Source organism: Gallus gallus, chromosome 5 (assembly GCF_016699485.2).
Source record: "Gallus gallus isolate bGalGal1 chromosome 5, bGalGal1.mat.broiler.GRCg7b, whole genome shotgun sequence".
Lineage (NCBI taxonomy): Eukaryota > Metazoa > Chordata > Aves > Galliformes > Phasianidae > Gallus > Gallus gallus.
Window position 1 is genome coordinate 8,631,375 of NC_052536.1, and position 19,651 is coordinate 8,651,025.

Here is a 19,651-nt window from a genome sequence, read left to right on the forward strand (position 1 = left end):
AATCAGAGTATCTTTTATAATAACTGTTTTGTTTTGTCTGTTTTGAACAGTGCAAAGCAACTTGCTGATTGTTTCCATAACTGTGGCTGATGCTTCTAACATTCTAGAAAAAGTAAATACTGTGGTAGCTTGAAGGAAAACTGTTTTCACACATTTGTCATGAGCTGGAGAGCCAGTGAAATGACAACGATTCATGCTGTACAGCAAGGGTCAGTAAGGACAGAACAGGGAAGCAAAGCTGCATTTATCAGATGTCCCCTGAGAGAGTGTCTGAGATGGCAAGCCCCTGCTCTGTCAGCTTCCCACATAGTTCACAGATGGGTTTTGCACATACTAGCAGGATCAGGAGCTAAGTGATTTCACAGAAGCATTGCTTGTTTTATTTTCATAATTGGGAAGCTGATAAAAGATAACATAATCAAAAATATAATTCACTGTAGTTGTGGTAAGTGACGAGATGTCTATGTAATGACAACTTTTAATCTTTGGTGCATTTTTAATGCTGGCATATGAATATGTATGCATTTTTTTCTACCAAAGCCTTTGTATCTGACCTTAGGAATAAAGGGGAATCTTTTGTTTTATATCTTATAGTTTGACCGAGCAATGAATATGTTAAGGAAGTTAGACGAACTTTTCATTCCAAATGTTTCGTCAAGGGAATGAGACTTCAGCAAAAACAAGGAATGCTGTAAATGAGCAGACGAAATGGAAAAGGCTCAAGGATGTTAAGGTACTTGAGAAAGAAATGGAAGGATTTTATAGAGAATGAGACTGAGATCGTAGGACGAGATCTGAGTTATCTGCAGCATCAGCAGAGATCTGAGAAAGTGAGCTGGACAGGAGAGACTCTATGGCTACAGCTCCAGGAGAAGTGTTCTAGATAACTCCAGACGATATGGCATCTGCTTGTAAAAGTGACTTAGGATAGTTAAGAAGCTCCTTAAAGTAAAGGTACATTGTAGTTCTCAGGTTATCCAAATTAAGATCAGTTATGTTTTTAAAATGCATGTGATGTGATGTGTGCTATAGTGTGTAGGCTTATCGGGCACTTCATAAAGTGAAAAATGGAATAACAACTACAGTTTTGCAGAAAGTGCCTCAAGGTTCTGAAAAGCAGAGGCAGATCAGCTGTATCTGGAAAAGGGGAACAGAGAACACCTGTGTCCAGGAAGTGCATGTACCAGGGAAAGTGATAGAAGAGGTAATGCTGCAGCCTACTAAGTAAACCTCAGTGCTAGTGACACAGTGGAATGAAACACAACATCTATTGGTGCAGTTGGGACAAATCTACCAGGAAGTCAATATAGTTAATGTAAAGCTGGATGTTTCAGATAGATCCAATTTCAAATTTGATCAAATACACATAACTGCTGAGATGTGATAGAATAAAATCATTTTGGTATCTTTGAAGTTTAAGAAAAATGGCATTATTTGAAATTAATGGAGTTTGTGTGAGGTATCTGAAGAATGAACAAGACGGTAGGTCTCAGAAAATAAGGGTCAGTAAGGAGATCATTAGCAAAGAGAATATGTTGGGCAGCACTCCAGAGCAACCAATGATAGACCCAGTGTCACTGGTAGCTTTCATCAGTGACCTGAAAGTAGAAACAGTGGGTCAGATTTCATGTGGTTTGGCATTAATATGTTAAAGTCATTGTTGAAAATGTGAAAAAGATGCAGAATAGATACATAAACTCTGTTTCAAGGCTAGAGGAAACGGGCTTGCAGTTGGATTCTTATGGCATAGCTAGACAGTACAGCTGAGTTCTTCTGTCTCCTCATCTCTGCCCTTGGGCTAATCCTGCTCATGGCCTTGTCCTTTTCACCTGCCTCACCATATAATAAGCTTATTCATATTAATAAACCTAGGGAAAGACATTCCCTTGTCTGGAGGAGGTGCATTAACTGTTTTTCCTCTAGTAGAGAGGGTTCACTTACCTCTTTGTACAGTGAGACAAGCAGCAAACCTGGTCCAAGGGAAGCAGTAAGAATATGTGGCCAGGAGTAAGAGGAGGGGAAGGAGACGCAGCCAACCGCTTTGGGGCATTCAGTGGGGCATTATGGCAGCATAGGTATCTCATGTAACTGCAAGTGTTAATCACACGGTGTGTTCACTTTGTACAAAGATAGACCCTGCATGACTAGGTGAGTTCCTAAAAAACTTCTCTGTGTTATCTGGGACATAAAAGCTCTTTAATATTGTAGAAAGAGCAGAAAATAAGATGCAGGTGCTATAAGCCAGCAAATTCAAATGAGAAGTTACACGTGCTTTTATTGGTGCTTATCAATGCCAGGGGAAGTGGCTGATTTTCTACCCCTTGATGTTCTTACTTTGAAACAGTGCGCTTTTCTGGAAGTCAAAAATAGATGGTGATAAATGTGGTGATAAATGGATAAAACTTAATAGCCATGACAAACAGTAAATAGATCAGGCCCAACCAATAATCTGTTGGTTCATTCTGGTCTTAAAGTCTCCAAAGCTACAAAATTTTGTAGATAGCTTTGTGTTTCTCATCCTATGTTTGTGCTGCTGCTGTCGGCATATGTTTTAAATGCATGTCTGAAAGCCAGAGGCTTTTTTCTTTTTTCATTTTTTTCTCTTGGTTTAAACACTGACTGGAGACTGAAAACATCTCTGTTTGTCCAAGCCTGGAAAAATGCGGAAAGATTATATTACCAAAGGGAGAGAGAGGGGAAAAAAAAGAGAAGGAATACTGTGTACCCAACAAAACAGGGGCAAGAATGCAGGAATGTAAATGTGTTACAGGCTGTTATTAGGATTTTGGACAGAAAAATAAGAAAGAAAAGACTGAAAAGTTTGAAAGGCATAATAAGATACGGTCTGTTTAAGCTGGAAATTGTCTTCCCTAGATTGCTAAGGTGACAGGAAGAAATTATGAAATGTAAGTAGTCATATTTGTTCTAATCTGGAACTTTCCACTAAAATGCCTGTCTCTCTATGATAGTTGGTTTGGGTTTTTTTCTTTTTCTTTTTCTTTTTTTTCTTTTTTTTTTTTTTTTTTTTTTTTTTTTTTTTTTTTTTAAGAAAGTGCTCTGGGGAATTATAGAAAAATGAGCTTTATTAAGTGTTCATGGCCATCTGAACTACCCACCCAGCCAGTATAAATGTGTTCTGGCAAAATAAGTGTTTGTGTTGCCATGGCCTTTCCCGTGATGTTATTTTCTTAAGCAAAAGCATTTTTCTAGCTGAGATCTTAACAAGGACACCGGCAAAGCGCCATGATTCAGTCCTTGAAGAGAAAAATAATTATTTGGAGGGAATGGTGAAGGAAAGAGACAGCCTTAGAGGGGGAAGAGAGCAGAAGACTTACATGTCTGGTGGTGACTCTTGCCCAACATCAGCAGTGATGCCTTCCTCTGATCGCTCCATTTCCATGGGAGAGTCATACCATCTCCACCAGCCTTACGGAAACACTGATGGGCATCCTAAGTGCAGGGAAAATGTCCTTTTAAAAGATCATAAACCATATGCCTTAGTCACAGCCTTACTCTGATCAAGTCAGAGGGCTCTGCCCTGTACACGGGGACAGGGACTACACAAAAATATTTCCCCAAGGTCTATGTGAATCCATGTGGATTGTTTGCAAGATGGGAATTAATTTATATATTGGACTTTTTTCTTCCTTTGCCTCAGGGAAGATCCTGCCCGAGGGTTTCATATGGTTTTCTATCCTCTGGCAAGTTGAAAATGATTGTAAAGTTGACACTATTTAAGGATTTCTGTTCTGGTTTTAGATGAGCAACAAAGTGTCTTATCATAAAAACAAGCGAGCTGGTTACATGAACACTGAACATGATTATATACTTAGTGTAAGTCACAGCAACTAAAGCAAAACTCATCTGGGATTACACAGAAAGCATAAGAACAAGTCAGGTATCGAGGGACCTTTTTGCTATATTTCTTCCCAAATTTCAGTAATCGTCAGTTTGTGAGCTAGAAGTCATATCTGAATCCTTTTGTATTGATCAATGAGCTATTAATTCCATTCTGAAGGAACAGAAGACAAAATAGAACAGCAAGACTAAAGGCTGGGGCTTTGCTCTCATAGGATTTCAGTGGGACTCAGGCATTTTCCTTCCCTCTCAAACTGCCTTCAAACCCAAGTATCTCCGGGATTCACAGGAGAACGCTAATGTCACCAGAGGGAGTAGAAGGAGTAAGATCTATGTAGGAGAGAACCCATTACCAAAAAAATGAGAACAAAAAATAAAAGCAGAATAGTCCTCTTGGGTCGTCTTATCCCAAAAGACCTTAATATTCCTCCTAATACAAGCAACTCTGTCCACATCTCACTGATACCTGAATGTAACACCATTTTGGTACAGATCATGTACAGAACTATGGCAAAATAAATCAATCAATAGGGAAAACGTTTTTATATATTTAAATAAAATTGGTTGCCTGGTGTATGGGAACTGTTAAGTCACAGCCTGAACCACTGATTGATCACCTGAGGCAAGGACTGAGTCAGTCCTGGGAGCACAGGTGAAAGTAATTCCTAGACCCCGATTAAGGTCTGACTAGCACTGGGAAGGATCTCTTTCTGGAGATCCCTCCTCTGTGGAGTCTTTCCTGTGAACCTAGATCTTCGGATACAGGTGAGTATTCCATCCCTGTTTGCTTCTTTTCCCATTGTCACCACAGTAATCTTTCCAGCTGTAACATCAACTGCAACACCTGGAAAGTAAGAAGCAAACAGCATTAGATAGAAATAACAGAATATACTCTATCTTTACTCCAAAAATGTGTGACATATACCATTAATGGCTGAGATTCGCTCACTCTTATGCTCCAGCATTGAGATTGCTTTTAGAAATCCTGGGAGCAGAGCTCTCCTCAGTTTTCTGGGAAGCAGTTCCTCAGCCTACCACTTCACAGTAAGAAGTTCTTCCTGTTCAACTTAAAATTTACTTGCCATCTCGCTCATCTTGTTATTTTCAATAACTCTTGTTTTTCATATTCACACACACACAAAAAAAAAAGTAATGAAGTATCGCAGTCAAAGCTGAAGATCCACAGAAGTTAGAACTTGAGCTTTTATAGCAGGCTTGAATCAAGCTTTCTTTATGCAACCAATTCCAATGAAATTAAGACTACTTGGTGGAAAGAAGCAAACTTATACAATTAATAACACTAGTCACATATTAGATTATTTTTTCAAATAACCTTTTGAAAATTAGATTAGAAAGGGAATTCTAAATTCAAATTGAATTAACTAAGTGTCTTGCTCTTAACAATTCAGGAGAAATTTGTCTGATGCTTGAAGCAATATTGGAACTGCATGTTGTGGGATGTTGGGCTCGTGGTCCTTAGTCAAGTTAGTTGTCACTATGATAGAAGTTTACAATCTACACGCAACAAGAAATTGGTTAACATGGAAAAAGATTTCAGAACAGATGGAGAGGAACAAACTACAGGCAATGACAAGTCTTGCAGGAGAACAGCAAGAATGATTCAGAGCACAACCCTCGCCCCCTTCTTGCATTTGTAAATTGTATAGTCCTGGTGACAGGACTATAATTTGAGTAACAGTAAATCCTCAGATTGCCTGGAAAAGCTTTTGAGAGAGATTACTCATTCACATGCGTTTGTTTCCTTGGGGTTTCAAGTACTTAGAGCAAAAAGGTCTCAGTGAAATTCCCCACTCTACAGGTGGCTGTATTAGTGAAAGCTCCTACTAGTTTTATCTTTTAAGGGGTTAGTCTTCAATCTGATGCTGCTGAACTGGATATGTGTTTAATTCAGCCATTGCTACTGCTGAAGCCGTAAGTCCTGTTGCTGGGCTGGGCCAAACGATCTCCATCTGCAAATGTGAATAAGCCTCCTTAGAATCTGATTGTGTAAGACTAATTCTAATGACTTAAACATCTGAATAGATAAAAATACACTTTCGTGTGATGGCAAAGTTAAGCTAAATTAACTTCATGAAAAAATGAAAGCTTATGAAACAGTCCACCTTTAACAAATTGCTTAAAAACATAATGCAGTTAATTAAATTGCAAATACATACATTTTTTTATTATGAAAATTAATAGTATATTTTGTTAATATAGAATTATAGGGAATTACATATTTGTCTGAATTCCTGAGCATCAGAGATAAGTTTTGTGGTTCCTATGGTAAAAATTCAAAGCTGGCTAACATATGAAGTATTTAGAATTGTCCCAGTTTCTTTAGTAGATCTTTTCTTTCTTTAGATACTTTTAAATTGTTCTTGTAGAGAACTTGTGGGGAGCCTTTTCTTAGTTGGAATGCTAATCAATCAGACCAATTGCTTTGTCTTAAAACCAAAGAAAATGAGCAAGTATTTTACAATATATTATGTACTGTAATCATTTTGAAGTGTATTCCCAACATGCACAATCAGTCCTCCAGTTCTCTTCAGAACTTCAGTTAATATTTAAATGAGCAGTGAGATGATTCTTGTTAAGGTCTTGAAAATAGCAGTGGAAGATCACAGAATTATAGAATATGCTGAGTAGGAAGGGGTCTAAAAGGATCTTCGAGTCCAACTCTTGGCTCAACACAAATCCTATGTGTGAGAGAATTGTCTAAATGCTTCATGAACTCCAGCAAGCCTGGTACTGGGCCAGCTTCCCTAGATTCTGTTCCTAAGCTGTCGTCTTATCCTTGGGAAAGCTGTTGAAAACCAGCGATTTATTTGATGTCTCCGTGGTTTGTCTGTCAGTTCATGAGCTGTTCTTAAAGACCTACTATCAGGAGCATTACATGGAGATGCAAATGAGCGCGAGAAGTGTCCCTTCTTTCTCTGTTGAGTTTAATTCTACACATAAGAGAGGTAAAGCAGGCTCTGCAGAGCCACAGAGGAGGCTTTGAGCCACTTGCCCCTATAAGATAATTGCATGAAAGATGCTTCGGTTTCATCTGATGCATGACTGGAAGAGCCTTCTAGTTTAGGGACATAGACTAGTGCACACTAATACTTTGTTTGAAAGATTAGAAAGAGATGAAAGAGTCCTCATTGTGTTTTTCCTATCATTAAATTAGCTGAGGCTTAACAAAATACAAAAACTATGTCTAGTCTAGCTTGTACCTTTATGTTATGCAGTCAAAATATTGCAAACACTTCTTATAAAACACACTTAGAACACTTATGACCTAGCTTGTGTTTACATTCAGATAATGATGTAAGCTGAACCACAGTACAGCAGTTTTGTCTCTTATGTTTTAGAAGAGGATAATTTGGTAGTGTATTTCACTTTGAATCAACAATTCAATAACAAAAGTTTAAGGTCAGCATTTGTCCACTGCTTTTTTAAATCAAAGGACTTCTACCAATATATATTCTCAATAGTCTAAGAATAAGTGTTACCATTCAGAGAGAGTTATTATTCATATCCCACCGTAAGTGGAGTTATCTGTTGAGATTCATAAATAACATGCTGTTAATGTCTGGTATAAAAATGACAGTGGATAACACCCAAGAGTAAGTCAGTAGGATGCAGCACAGTGGAACTCAGCTTGGAAGTGGAGGTCTTCCCAATGCCTGGGAAGTCCTTCTGCCAGTAATTGTCACCTCTACTGAGGGGGTAATTGAAATGCTTGCAGAAATGCTTGCAAATCACCACGTTCTGTAACATAACCAGAATTGGCCCTGATTTTTAGAATAGGCCATTTAAAAAAGGGCTGGATGGATTATTCTGGTTTCCCTGATTTGGGTATTGAAGAGCCATCAGACACATAGGTTGTTGAAGGCACCATCAGTTAAATTTGTCTAAGTTTGTGAGTCAGTGCCTTCACGTGTTAGGGGAGCAAGTGCTGAACTTCAAAGGGAAGTACAAATACCTGTCATAGCAACTGTCAGTCACTTGTCTGCAGCAAACCACAGTAAGTACCCAGAAGTTTGATTTCAAAGGGAACATGGCCTCCAAAATTTTAAAAGGCCAGAGAGCTGGCAAGCCTATCAGGCAGATGTGAGTTTGGAAACATTTTTATGGAGTTAGTTTAATATTGGTTGCATTTCTATCCCTCTAAAGATCGTGATGTAGCCAATACTCACATCCAAATTCTGAGTTTGTCCTTTTTGTCTGAAGGACTTTTGCCAAAATGTTAAGTTTTTGATCTAAAGTTGGAAGAGCTACCAGAATATGCTACCATAATACTTATTATATAATTTCAATTCTCATTTTAGGTAGTGCCACAGTATCTCAGTAACTGGGATGATCTGGAAATTAACTACACTGTGAATGAAATCTGTTACTGCAAAGGGCATCAACTATCTTAGTACACTGTGATTCCTCATTGATGTTACTCAGTTGATGCCTATGGCAATTTTTGCTTAATACTGCTGAATGAAGGGTGAGGTTTTTGCGTTCTTGGTGTGTGTTTGATGTTTTTGGTGTTTTTAATGATTTGGGGGTTTGTTTGTTTGTTTTTAGTTAATTTTGTCCTAAACCAAATTAGCCATCAAGGTGTTATCTGTTCTGGCAAACAGTGAAATCTCTTGTTTTTCTCTCTATGGGATTTCCTGTTATTGCATGAATGAAAAATACAGAATACATGCTCTGTCTCTTGGAACCTTCAGAAAGGGAACTGAGGCCAGGGAAAGCACATGCTTTCAGGGGGTTTTGATATAGTTACAAGGCTGGAAGACTGGTTTGAGTACACATATTATGAGACAGCAATTATAAAATTAAGCCACTTGGGGTCACAACAGCCACGTTTCTTGGTGCTGGGCCATTGTGCAGAGCCTGCCCTGGGATACCAGGGATACCTACAGAGTATGAGGGGAGCACTCAGCCAAGAAAAGCAGGAGAAGGGTTCTGCAGTGGAGGAAGGGATGCTGTTTGTTTTCTGTTTTTAACCTATAGAAATCCAAGAAAGGCAAGCAGAAATGAAAAAGTAGGAGGACTGAATCTAGGGGATGGGGAGTAAAAGTATCTTTTTACATCAGGAACAGCCACAGTAGACCATTGTTTAAACCTTGGAACTTCATTATTCTTACTTCAGCTGGCAGTCTGTTAGGAGTTCTCCTGAGCCCTGGGTAGCCTGGCAAGTTTGGAGAATTGCAGGTTTTCCCATTTCCACTATTGCAAAAGTAGCTGTTTCCTTGCCAGAAATACTGACTAGTAGAAAGCTACATGTCTGCAGCTAGAGTAAGGACAGAGATGAGTTACTGCTTCAGAAACCCAGAGGGGAGTAACTGGACTTCTGCTAGATGAAGAAGTCTGAATGTAGGCATTGAAGTCAGTTTGCTCTGCTCCCTAAGATTCCTTCAAAGAGCAGCATCAAAGCCTCTGCTGTAATATAAAAGTTAGTTTTCCAAAGGTTAACTGCTTTCTGCCAGAAGACATTGGTTTCTGTCTCATCATTTCCTGCAGAGCTTTCAAAAGCGGGACATAGGCATGTCAGTGGAGCCACAAGAAGGGGGTGGTTTGTCTTGCCTGGCAGCCCTAGAAAACCCAAGTCCTCCCTCATGCTTTCTTGCCGTGCTCTGTTTGAAAACGTCACTGCTTGCATGCAGTAGACATTGCTTTTTGCTGCTTCATTAAAAATGCCCATCCTGGCATTTTTAATGAACAAGACAGTGAGATGCTGTCTTAAAGAAAACACTATCAGCCATGGATTTTTTTTTTTTTTCCGGTGGCGAGTTATGGAGGGGAGCAGAAATTACAGCTCTCAAGGTTAAAGTTTTACTTCTTCCCTGCTGTAGCTGATGTTTCTTTGTGAGCTAAAGTGTGCCTTGATATTCCACTGGGACTAAGAAGTCCTTCTTGGTATTATCTGTATTCTTTACAGTATTTTCGATTAACTAAAAAATCAGGCTAGGGATCTGTCATATTGCATAAGGAGAACAAAAGAGAAATGTGACAGAAAAGGCACTATTCTGCAGAAAAACTGAAGACTGGGAGATATACTGAGCTCCATTTATTGATAGTGTTGAATTCAACACAGTAAACCATAAGACTGTAACTTCCAAAATTATGTTTTCTAGTGTAAAACTTATCAGTTTGTATGAACTGCTATCTCTCTTACCACTTCACCTTTCAAGATGTTTTCAGTTTTTAAGTCTTTTCTCTAGATGAAGGCATATCTGCATGTCCCAACTGACCTCTATAATCCCACATATATATATATTCTTTTTAGAATTGCATGGAGAGGTGAGAGAACCAAAATAATAAAAACCTGGAACCTTAATCCAATAGATTCGCTGAAGGAAGACCTGACTTCACAAAGACTACAGCTTCTTTCGAGAGATCATAGTAAAAAGTTTCCTACTCAATGTATTTCCCACTTCCTTCAACCTCCACCAGGCTTTTTCCAAAGCTGAACAGTAACACCTCAACACTGGCGTATACATGCACATTTCTTTTAGAGCTTTCAAAGGTCAATTCTGAGCAACTCTGTGCTTTGGAAATCCATTTTATAGGAGCCTAGACACTGGTCTTTGACAGAAAGCAAATGAAAATGGACGTTTATGCCTCTAGCTCAGTCCATTCTACTTCACTCCTGGCTCCTAGTTTCCACTCTTGAGGTTTTTGACCTCACCTAGTTCTTTTTGTTTTGGACGTCTACATTTTCTCACTTAGAGACTGAACCCTGAATGTTTTCTTTCTATCCAGATGGTCCTAGTTCTTCCACCACGCCCCAGCTGCCAGCACAGACATAGACAACCACTCCCTGTGGCAGCATAGCAGAGTAGGCATGAACCATGCAGAGCTGCTTGGCTCAGGGACCAGTGTTGTTCCTTGGGGTCATGACATCATCCATCAAGGTGTAGCCTGTTTGCATTCATTTGTCTCCCGGACTCCCCCTAGTATCTTTGTTTGCTATTCTTGCATAAAAATGATTACTGATTACTATTTCCTTGTCCAGTAAGTTCCACCACCTTACAGAATAAGTACTATGTGCACAGAAGTACAGGAAGAAGCACAATCTGCCACCCATCCCACGAGTAAGAATGTTCTCGGACAACTTAGAAATGCACAAGATTAAGGCATTTCTAAAAGAGAGAGGGATCCCCACAAGCTCATGGAATGTACCATCGTACAGATTCAACCTTCTAATAGATGTATTACTTACAGATATTTTGTCAAGGGCAGCTCTTGCAGATTCAGATTGCCCATTACATAACTGTCTGTACAGCCAGATTCTTCAAAGGTGGCAGTGAGGCAAGCAAGGAATTATAATTCAGCATTTGGGAAAGTGGCTTACACTTCTCTGTCAGCTCCCCTTTTTAGCTAAATGCTGTTTAGCTAAATGATGGTTGTCATCTTGCATGTTCAACATAGATGAAAATAACTGAGTTAGAGGAGCTTGTCAGACAAGGGTCAGTAGAAACAAAAATTCTACTCTATCCCTGCACGGTATAAGCAATATCTAAATATTCAGACATTTTCCCAGCAGTTTTAGTTGGAGGAATTATGGACTGAACATAGGCTGTAATCTTTCTAATGGCGTTGTAAATTTGTTGAACACGCTGACAGCCAGTTGTCTGACTGCTGCAGGAAAGAGATTAGGTCGGAATGACCTAGACACATGCTGAAAAACCATTACCTTCTCAAGGCATTCTGCTTAGAATAATGATTTTGAGACCAGCATCACAGAAATGAACTTAAGAGGGAACACCTGGTCTAACGAGCTCTACAAATGAGCAGAAGTGTTGGTGCTTCCCCACTTGGTTGCTACGGAGAAAGAGCCCTGAAGAGCTGAACACTGTTTCAGTGGAAAAACTTGACAGTATGTGTCTGGGAAAGTAATTGCCCCTCTGGCTCAGGATAACGCTGTCAGGCAGTACCATCTTAGAGTATCAGTAGGTGGACTTTTGGGCTGAGTGGGAAATATTACGGTTCCAGAGTGCAGTATTGCTTTCAGACTGGGAAGCATCAGCTGTAAGGGAGATAACTGAACAGTTATCTGTGCTGAACAGATTAAAACAGCAGGCTCTAACACTATGCCATGGCCTGAAAACTGCCATTTGGCATGGTTCCATCCCAGCTACTTGGAGGACAAGAGTGTTCTGATCACCATGGAATCTGTCTGCTTCTCTTTCCTTTCTGTGACACTCAGTTTTTGAGAGCAGTCCCAAGAAATCCAGAGCAAAACACTGAATGTGTTACAGTAAGCAAAAATACTTTTCCTGTCCTCCTCTTGATTCCTAGGCTGTGAGCTAAATCATGTTTTCTTTCCTTTGCCAACCACTTCTAACACATAAAGAACTACTTTTCTGTTGTCATGTATGTAAGCTACTTGAAATCACAGTGCTGACAGTAATTTGTATTTGCTTTGATCGGCTTTAAAGTCGTGGTAATTAAATCTGATTTTTCTACTCACATATTGAAAGAAACAAAGTATCTTCAGGCAAGAGTATGTTGTCAAGAATCCCAGGAAAACTTTAATAAATCCTCATACTCCAGCATGTGTCTCCCTCAGAGCTGTATTCCCTGGGCTCACATCCTCTCAGTGTGCATTAACAATTCTGTCAATAGGAAAAGAAAGTCTTATTAGGCCAGAGAGCAAACCAGCACATATTGTTGATTGGCTTTCGTGTGATGGCCAAAGGCACTTACCACTTTTTTTTTTCTGAAAAGTTTGCTTTCCTCCACGGCTTCAGTTGAGCACTTTCCATTAATGCACAAAACCACCCCAGAAATACATAAGATGGAAAATGACAAGTTCTAAAATAAGAGGAAGAAATAAGGAAGATAGGTTGCAATTCCTCAGGTGTAGGCTTTAGTCGGGAAACTGGAATCTGTACAAACCGCCTAACAAACTCTTTAATTATGACCTGATTTAATATTATCTTCAACTATCTCCAGCAGACTATTCCCATGCATTTCAAGTTGGTCCCTTATGAAATCAGCAGAAATTGCTTGCCCTTCTGAAGCATTAACACACTGCCCATTGTGATTGTTCTACTGGGGGTTGTCCATGCAGTCACTCACTGGCTACTGACATTTGATAAAATGAAATTGGAGTCAGAGACTTCAGAACACTGGAATGTCTTTGTCTTGTAACTTCTGTGTGCTCTACAAAAACCTCCATAAAGCTTTAAACATAATGGAAGCCTAGCAAAATAGTTCTAAGAGACTTGCAGTTTCATAGGATATTACATGTTTTCACTTAAAAAACCTTTAAATCTGTGCCAGGAAAACTGAAAAAAAACAACTGAAAGAACCTCGAAATCAGATTAAATAGATAACAGTGAATTTTCCAGAACTCTGTCATCTTTCATTTTCTACCTCGTTAATACAAATGCTTTTGCAGGACAGATGTCAGTACCAAGAGGAATGTCGTAGTGTTTGTGACTTGCTGAACTTTAATCACTGCTATGTTATTTATTTGTTCTTTATAAACCACCAATAAACTAAAGATATACTTGCCTTAACATCCTCTTTAAGATAGTGTCAGTGACTTTAGGTATGTACCAGAACTTTATAACTAAAAATATAAGTATTTATATTCAATTGATTCAATTGATTGATATATATATTATCTATTGACAGTATTGACTGTTTCTTTTTCTTAGTAGTACAGTTGCCTGTTTTAGTTATTTTAGATTTTGTTGTTTTGACACACATAAAACTTGTTTGAAAATATTCAGGCTTTGATATGAGAATCACAAAAATAGTAGCTTCCAATTGACTACAAGACCTACAAGATTACTTGGTTAACCCACATCTATCAGTGTGGATGTTAGCTTCTTCATATTCTCAGATATAGGGCAGTACAAAGAAAATACACTGATTATATTGATGTAAGGCAGTTTGACAGTTTGGTAGGCATTGCATTTCTACCTTTTTTTTTTTCCAGTCCTGTATGGCATCGTTGTCTACCATACCATTTAGTAGTTACATAATTGTTCCCTCTCAAGCATACAAACAATGAGGTCAGCCTGAGTCATGTCAAATAACTACAGCAAAGACCACATATGAAACCATTTAAGATAACAAATCATGTGATCAAATAGATTACCCCTTGCCTGGATTTTCTGGATCATACTAGAAGTGTATTAGAATACATAAAAGCAGCAGAGCTTACCAGCTGACTGTTTTGTCTGTGATAAGCCACTGATGAGCAGTTTATTGCAAAATATTTAACACTGACAAGCTAGGATTGAGTTACCTTCCTCTAAATCATTATCTTGCTTCTTTAAACTGACCTTTTCAAGGCAAAAACCAGTGTTTTCTTGCAGAAAAAAAAATATGACAGGGATGAAGGTTTATTTTTATTTCAGTTGTTTTAATAACATCCAGCTATGTTACATTTTAGAGCTGACTAATTATCAGATGTAACATCTGGGATGCAGTTCCTATTGGGCTGTGTTTTATCCAAACCGGGCACCGATACAAGAAAATGTTATTTGTATTTATTATCTGGAACATAAAGAGAAAGGTCAACACTTTCCCTATTCATCCTTCATCAGTAGAGAGGCTGGTGTTAAAAAAGGAGGGTAAAAGTAAAACTCCTTATTCAACGAAAAACTTGTGACTACAGAAATATGCAAGACACATGAAAGCAAATGGTAAGCTTCTTACAGAAACATTCTTTTTAACTGAATAACGCTCAATTCGATCATACTCATAAGGCACATCACAGACCTCTGCTGTTCTTAACTGAAGTCAACAGGAGTGGTGTCTCTCTTGCTACAGTGACTGACAAAAAGACAAGCACTAAAACACTTTTCCTAAGCAAGTAGCAGTTAAGAGAAAGCTGAACATGACTAAAACAGTTCCCATGAATATGCTTTATTCCACTGGGCAGCACTGTTGGAGGACTTAAAGTGGCTGGTTGCTCCTCTGACCTTCCCAACTATTTTTTATAGTAGTTACAACTACTGGGCCACCAGTGCAGGTTGTTTTACCTCATGTCCAGAGATTTTGTGAGGCTTTCTCTTGCTGTCTAAACCACAAGGCCGCACACAGTAGAAGCCTTCCAAACAGAAGAGTTCTGACCTTTTTAGTCTCTTCTCAAAAAGCATTCCATCCCCTTGATTGTTATCGCTTTTCTGTCTGCCTTCTGTAGATCCACTATGTCCTTCTTGAGATCCTGAGATCAGAATTGTGTGTCAGACTCAAGATGGAGGTGTCCTAAGGTTTTGCATGTAGGTTTTGAGTGTCGGACCAACTCACACATTCTCAGTAGTCTTTCCGATGATGTCCAACTGACTTTGCGCTGCTGCTAGACACTGAGACAGAAGATGCTGCAGCTGGTATTTCTGGTTTGGCCTACAGTATCTATCCTCTTCCTAAAATGATCAGGCTTTTCCAGCTCCTTTCTCCATCATAGATCTAGGGCTTTTTTTTTTCTTTCCCCTCCAGTTATATGTAGCTAGAATAATGTACCTAGAATATACGAGAGCTGCGAGAGTTAAAATCCAGGCTAATTCAGTGACTGGTGGCTTCAAACTGCTGTTTTTTAAACCAGAGAGCAGAAGTGAATCCAAACTGGAAACCAAAACTGTATCTGGAACAGAATTTGAAATATTACTTTGAAGACTTTTTCAAACATACATATATGTACAAAAGTTACTATTTCGAAATAGTAATTTGACTAAGATCTGACATTCCCTAAGAGAGATCTGTTCAACACAGGGACTGTTTAGACTAGTTCTTGTACAAATCTTTGTTTCCAAACTACAGCAAGGTTGTCCCAGCTGCTCTGTGTTGCTGGGCTTCTATACACAGATGCCTGCCTCCAGTATTCTTATAAACAGCCTTTAATGGAAGAGGGAGACAATAGCTTTCATTCCTCTTCTTCTATATCTGTCAGCTGTGTGTTTATTACTAACAACATGCCCTGTATGTGATAGTGGGTCCAAGTTTGTCAAGCCTTTTCCCATCAGTCTTACATTCTGCCTTACTGCTTAGGTGCGTTTAGGTGTGTGTGTTTCTGTTACATTAAAAACAGTTTCCAGAGGATTACTTATTAAAATAAGAATGCTTGTATTATAAGTGCATATAGCACAACTATATCAGAGTAAACATGATCATGATCTTAACCCAGTGTAAAACTTCATGTATAAAAACAAACAAACAAACCTTTTTCTGTTGTTTGCATCAGTTATAGGAACAACTTCAGTTCTGTGATTGTAGAAGCTGGCGGCTCACACCTGACTACTACTGAGAGGCTGGATTATTTATATCTTATCTAGATAAATGGGAGGTCAGTCTGATTCACCACACTGTTCTAATTCCTGCCTTTAAAAAATCTCTCCGTCTAGAAACAAAAGGCATGTGCATATCTCTCCTTTCATGAGTGTTCCTAAATAGGCAGCGCGGTTCTAACTACAGCTTTCTTTACTCATCACTGGATAGGTAATTCCCATAACACTTGAGGAGCCAGTGTTCTTTGATCCCTTCGTGTCAAACCTTGAAAACATTCTTTTCTCCAGAAATGCTGCCGTGTTCTCTTGGCAGCCCACAGCAAAAGTGATGTTGGGACAGAGAAGGTATTCATGCATCCACTGGGCAAAGTGTAAAGCCTGAGCTTGCTCAGAATAACAAAAAGAACAGGATAGCTTTCTCTCTCCATCTCCTCAGAATATGTAAAGGTACTGTGCTGTTTTTGCTTTTTCTGAATTCCCAGGAGGAATGAAAAATTTAAGCCTGGGCCTTACTCAGCATACCGAGTAACTAGCCCAGGCCAGACAGAAAATCCTTCCAAATGCAGGCCTCCTTCCTGGCAACAGCACTGTGCCACTTTGACATCCAGCATTAATTTTAAATGAGAGTGATTTATTTTGCTTTAGAAGACAGCAGATGGCAGCAAAGTTATACAGATGCGCCAAACTAGTAGAAGAAGAAGAATATCTTGGTACACAAACTCTAACAACATTCCATGGAAAAAAACATATCATTTGTTTCTGTCTGTCTTGCAGTGTGGTTAGCACAATAAATCAGGTTTAATGGCCCTCATGCACTTGTAATATGAGGAATTTTTTCCCCTGTTATCAAGAGTTAATGGAATCAGACTGAGACAAGATGATGTGAGTAATCATTCAGCAAATTGTCTCTGCAGGGCTTGCTTCTTTGTACAAGTTTTCTTATATCCTTCATTAATTAGATATCAATTATCTTGTGCAAATACGATCAGAAAGTGCTAGACTGAATGTGAGTGCACCCTGACTGATGCAGGAGTTCTGACTGCCATCCTCTGCTGTGAACTATGCATGCAACTCACACTCTCATTTGAGGTGGTTATCTGCATACATCCTTTCCTGAGGCTTTAGAATAGGTGGTAAGTTTAAAAAAAAAAAAGAGAGAGAGAGAGAGAGAGAAAGAGAAAGAAAGAGAAGAGGGAGGAGAGGAAGGAACTGCTACCACATAAAGTTATAGTGTTTAAAACACTCCAAAATCCTTCTTCATTACATAAGCAAAGGAGTGTGAATTTTGGACAAGAACACCGGAAGTTTCTTGGATTTGATGCCTACTCATGAACACACGTAACACTGCACTTCATACATTTATGTTTGTTGAAGCCATCATAGCCAGCAGTACCACATCTACTTGAGAGGAGTAGCAATGATCATACATTGCTGAGCTCATTGCAGCCATGAGCAAGGGAAACTCATTTAGAGTTACCTCTTTTTGATGGAGTCCCTGTCTCTTACTTCTAATTTTTAGCAGTTTCATCAGTCTTCATAAACTTATGAATAAATTAGAGGTAGTGTACAATGCCATCTTTCAGTATAGAAATAGCCATGTTTTTGAAAGAAAAACCTAGAGCTGAGTCTCTTTTCCTGCTGAAGTCAGTAGAGGTTTTGTTTCAATTAGATGGAATCTGTCTCAGGCCTGGGATTTGGTGTTGAGATTCCTATCTGGCTCACCAGTTCATCACCAGCAGAATGTCTGATTTCTGTAGGCAGTAAGGAGACTAATGATATATGCCAGTTGCATATTTTTTGTGTTGTTTATCAATAAAGGGCCAGAGTATGAATTTGTTCCTTATGCAGAATGGGATGCAGAGCTGCACAGCCTCGGGGAAAAAAAAGAAAAAAAAAAACAGCTTAGAAAAAGGAACGTAGAAATCCATCATTTTTTCCTTGGCTCTGAGGAGAACAAATACACTTTACAAGGTGCAGCTGTCTTCTTCCAGCGTGCAGACTCAGATCTGTTCCTGAGTCCTTAGATACAAGCAGGGAAGCATAGTGGCCTCTGAGAGCTTGCTGCTTTCTAGCAGAGAGCCACAGGAGCCAGGTCATGTGAGGAAATGAGGAACCCAGGCACTCACTTATCCTCTCCGTGGATTACACGGTGGCCTTTTAGTCTTTGGGTGTTTGTGTTCCACAGTAAGTCCTGTGACAGTAGCCACCTATTAAAGGACAATAATCATGTTTGTTTGATGAACTGCTTAGTTAGCTCCTGAACTAACAGATAAGATCCATTATGTTTGTTATCCTGTTTCTGCCAGTGCTCCTGGACAACAGAGATTAAAACCCAGACATTTGTTTGTTTGTTATTACACCACATTAGGCGAGCATGAAAAAATATTAACAGTTTTATAATTGCCAGAAAGCTACATGTAATTTGCAAGCTGTCATCTGAAAGCGATAGTGAACTGAAAATGTTGGAGGAATATTTATTTTGCAAACATATTTTGAGAGTCAGTATTTATTACCAAATATTTCTCTCCAGCTGAGCTGGCCTGGTCTTTCCAGGCTTTTGTCAGTGGATGAAAATCTTGGGGAGTTCTAGTTAAACGTTTGATAGAACTTATCACATAATCAAACTGAGTCAAAAGTTTTCACGTGGCCTCCTTTATGCTGTTGTAGTTGCAAAGAACTCCGGTCTTATCGAATCATTGATTCTAGTTTTAATGGAACCATTTGTTTTTCATTTGGAGACATTATACTTGTCAAGCATTTTTGACTCTTGTGTAGAAAAGAGGGTTTTACACAGCAATGTTCTTTACCTCATGAACAAATTATGCTCCCTCTCCTCATGAAGGATAGATGGCCCTATTCCAAAGATGGCCCTATTCCAAAGAATTAAGTATTTAAAAATTAGAACAATTTCAAGTTGACACAAATTATTTGGTGAAAATAAGTGTTCTTTAAGAAATATTTGGATAGAAAAAGCAAGCCCTTGTGACCACAATAAACAAATTCTAGTTAGGCATAATTGGATTTGGTTATTGCTTGTACTCAGTCACGTTGGATTTTTTCCTCCTGATGCCTGTGTGCTCTACACTACTTAAGTATGATGTGAGATAATGTAAAATGGTGTATTGACGGCACAAGGAAAATATTTGGATGGCTGTCTGGAGTTGCCATTATTGGCTTTAATTATGACTTGCTGTCCTTTGGGTACTAAATGAGCCAGAAAAGGCTTCATATGTGCCAAAGTATTCATTAGTATTCCCCCTTCTGTCATTGTACTTGAAGAAAAAGTTTATATCTGGCACCTGAATGCAGTTCTTACTAGCACAGACCAAGAAGGTTTGCAGATTTTGATAATCATCTGAAAGCACATCGGTGTCCCTGCTTTTTGGCTAGAAGTCATTCCTAGGTAACGTTGGCAGAACTCTTTGACATCCCTCTGAGGTACTGGAAGAACGAACGTCTTTTTCTGTCCTCCGTGTGATATGGTTGCTTACAGTAAATTCTGTGGTGCCCATTGGAGTGAGAAATACAGACACTGAGCTCCATCTTCCTGGTTAGGGGAC